The following is a 3,526-nucleotide window of genomic DNA, read 5'->3' as shown; positions in this document are numbered from 1 at the left end:
TGACCTTACTAGCGTATGAAATGAGTGCAATTGTGCGATAGTTTGAACATTCCTTGGCATTGCCCTTCTTTGGTATTGGAATGTGGCCAGTGTTGCATTTTTCAAATTTGCTGGCATATTGAGTGGAGCACTTTAACAGCACCATCTTTTAAGACTTTGAATAGATCAGCTGTGATACTATCACATCTGCTAACTTTGTTGTTAGTAATGCTTTCTAAAGCCCATTTGACTTCGCACTCCAGGATGTCTGGCTCAAGGTCAGTGATCACACCATCGTGGTTGTCAAGGATCTATATTATTTCTGTTATAACATTAATCTCCAGCAAAGAACCTGACTCCCATCAGGCCTTGTAGAGGCAGAAGCTATTGCAAAGTGCCTTCTGCCTGGCTGTGGGAACCAGGAAATCATGTTTATTTCAGGTCCCTTTAAGTCTTTGAAATCTAACTATAGGCGTTTAGAAATGTAGATTTAGGTTTCAAGGTACATCTGGCAGGAAAGACCCTTTTGGTCCTAATACCCCCAATTAGTTACCTTAGAGAGCCAAAAGTCATCTCCTTTCACACTCTTCTTTGTACATCAGAGATAACACCAGAAGCATCTGCTTATCTCACAGTAAAAGTACATTGGGAAACTGTTTTGACACTGACCATTCCAATGCTGTTATTCAAGACTGTCAATTGTTTTTGGAACATGTATTATAAACAGTTGTTTCCCCTCATGTCATCATGAAAGAGAACAGCTTTGTTCATCAAACCTGTGATTGAAGTCAAACTGATATAATTCACCAATGTGTCAATTCTTGTGTAACCCCTTTGATTTACTTGTATAAAAGACCCTTCCTAACAAGGCTTCCTCGCTCATTCTTTGAGACACTGAGGGACCCTTTACTCTCTTTGTCTTTTGGAATAGCCCGAAGGCCTTAGTTCTTTTTCTCTGTGTGTGTGTTTTTGATACTTTGTTCCTATTATCTCTTCTTTGGTATTTAAAATTTGTAAGTTAGCTGGTAGAGAATAAGGATTGTATTGTGGGGTCGCTGGCTTCCAGCGTCCGACGGAAGCCAGGCTCTTATTTTATTTTTAATTTGTTTTAACATTGAACTAATCTCTCAATAAAAAAGTGATAGTGGTTAAGAAAACTTTGAGTGTGAGTGTGAGCTTTGGGTCTGCACCGCAGGCAGAGCCCCATTTTCCTTTCTGCACCTTTCCTTGGTCTTTTGGAAGTGGGCCAACACCAAGAGATAAAAGAACCCTAGTCACTCAGGTTGGGTAATACCTGTGAGCAAATTTCTCACGACAGGTAATACCTGTTCATTGTCATAAATGGAGGTGAATAGTTATCCACAATTATAAATATCTATGGTACTTTACATGGTATTTTTCCATATGGGCTTCTTTCTACGTAGGCTTTTTTCTGTGTGGGCTTTTTTATGTATGGGTTTTTTTTCATGTCGGCTTATTTCCATGTGGGCAGTTTTCCGTGTGGGCATTTTTCCATGTGGGCTTTTTTCCTGTGAGCATTTATGACTGTGGGTTTTTTTCTGTGGGTTTTTTTCCTGCGGGCTTTTTTCATAGAACCAAAGGTGGCATAGTACAGTCTGATTTGGAAGCTAAGTAGGGTCAGTACTTGGAAGGGAGATTGCCAAGGAAGACTCTACAGAGGAAGGCAATGGCAAACCACTTCTACTTCTCACTCATCTTGAAAGCTCCTCGCTGCAAGTCAGCTGTAACTTGATGGTATTTTACACATACACCTCCAAAAGGTAGGAACCAATCATGTGTTAAGTCTTCTGTTAAAAGGAAAGTAATATAAAACATTTAAATGTTTTAAATGCAACATGGAAATTAAAGGATGGTTTGAGTTTCTTTTTTTTATCTGTAGTCTGAGACAGATTCAGCAACAGGGCCTGTAAATTCCACAGGGCCTGTAAAACGGATTCCGTGGGGCCAGTAAAATGGAGCTCTTCCACCAGGCCTTCGATCAGGAACTGCCACTGCTGAGTCATCGGAATATGCCCTTATGATACACTGTTGGACACCGCCTTCTACCATTGGATCGTTATTGAAGCTGCCATCAGCTGTATTGTCCTTATTTGCACTTTATGATGCATATGTGAATTTTAGTGCATTGATAGTTCTATTGCATTTTAACTCGTGTATTATTTTATTGTATTTTACCCATGTACACCGCCTTGAGCCAGTTTGTCCCGGCAAGGTGGGATGATGATGATGATGATGATGATGATGATGATGATGATGATGATGATGATAACAAAAACAACAACAGCAACAATTCAGTTTTAGGGTCTTACAATATGAGGGGTCTCTATAAGTTTTAATTAGAATGGAGGTGATCCCACCCCTATCCTACCATGCCATTAGACAAAGTTTGAAGCCTTCCTCCAACTTAACTGGCTCTTCTGGTGGAGGAAAAGCTTAAATAGGAGGAATTTTCCTTTGGCTGGAGGAAGGTTCTTTGGAGGATCCACCCCATTATACAAAACCTAATGTTATAATCCCCCCATGTCTATAGTGGCCTTGTTTGAAGCATCATTTATAGCTTGCACTGATCTATAGTGGCTTCTATCTTTGGAAGGAATTTTGTCACATCAAAGAATGGTTTTCACACTTCAAAATAAAGTTCATTCTCCTGTCATATGAGAGTGACAATTTGCCACAATCTCTCAGAGCTGTTTTCATACTAGAGTTCTACACTCAAGACTTTGTTCTCTAATATTTTAATTAAAAATACATCTGTGCAGATATTTGGGACTTTAGCACTTTGGGATCATTCATTTAGATGTATTATTATCCAAAATAATATACAATTTTGTATATTTGTTAACTTCAAATCAGATTTTAAATTGTGATGTCCAACCAATGTAGCATTTTGAAAGTAACCTAGAAGAACAGTGTTGGGTTTAAATAGAGCAAAACTCTTCAGGGGGCTTACAGCCTATCATGGGTCAGCACATATTGTTCAGGATGTGAAAACAGTTTCTCCAGACAGCAACCGTAAGTGTAGATGCTAACCTCATAGAGGCCAGACATAACTGTTATAGCTAACCCCCCTATCCCCTTTAAAAACAAATGCTAGCATACAGTTGGAAGTTCAGATGAACCCAAACAGGCAGGAACAATGTTTTTAATACAGTTGACTTGTAATAATATCTGATGACCAAAGACTAGATGGCCCAACATCTACTTGTTCATGACTTCCAATCAGGATGTCTCCTGACTGCAGTTCTCCTGAAATTACAACTGATCTCCAGAGTACAGGAATCAATTTCCCTGGAGGAAACAGCAGTTTTGAAGGGCAGAATCTATGGTATCACATCCCCACTGAGTTCCTTCCCCTTCCCAATCTCCACCCTTTTCAAGCGCTGCCCCCAAATCTCCAGGAATTCCCCAAGCTGGAACTGGTAACCCTGCTCCTGAGGTAGAGTTTTTCACTTTTTACTCTAAACTAGCAGTAAAGCCCGTTGAGGATGAAGACAACGGGCCCTAGAAAGGTAGGGTGGGTGGGTGG

This window comes from Gekko japonicus, unplaced genomic scaffold, assembly GCF_001447785.1.
Source record: "Gekko japonicus isolate JY-2015 unplaced genomic scaffold, Gekko_japonicus_V1.1 scaffold168, whole genome shotgun sequence".
Lineage (NCBI taxonomy): Eukaryota > Metazoa > Chordata > Lepidosauria > Squamata > Gekkonidae > Gekko > Gekko japonicus.
Note: the sequence above shows the minus strand (reverse complement) of the source record.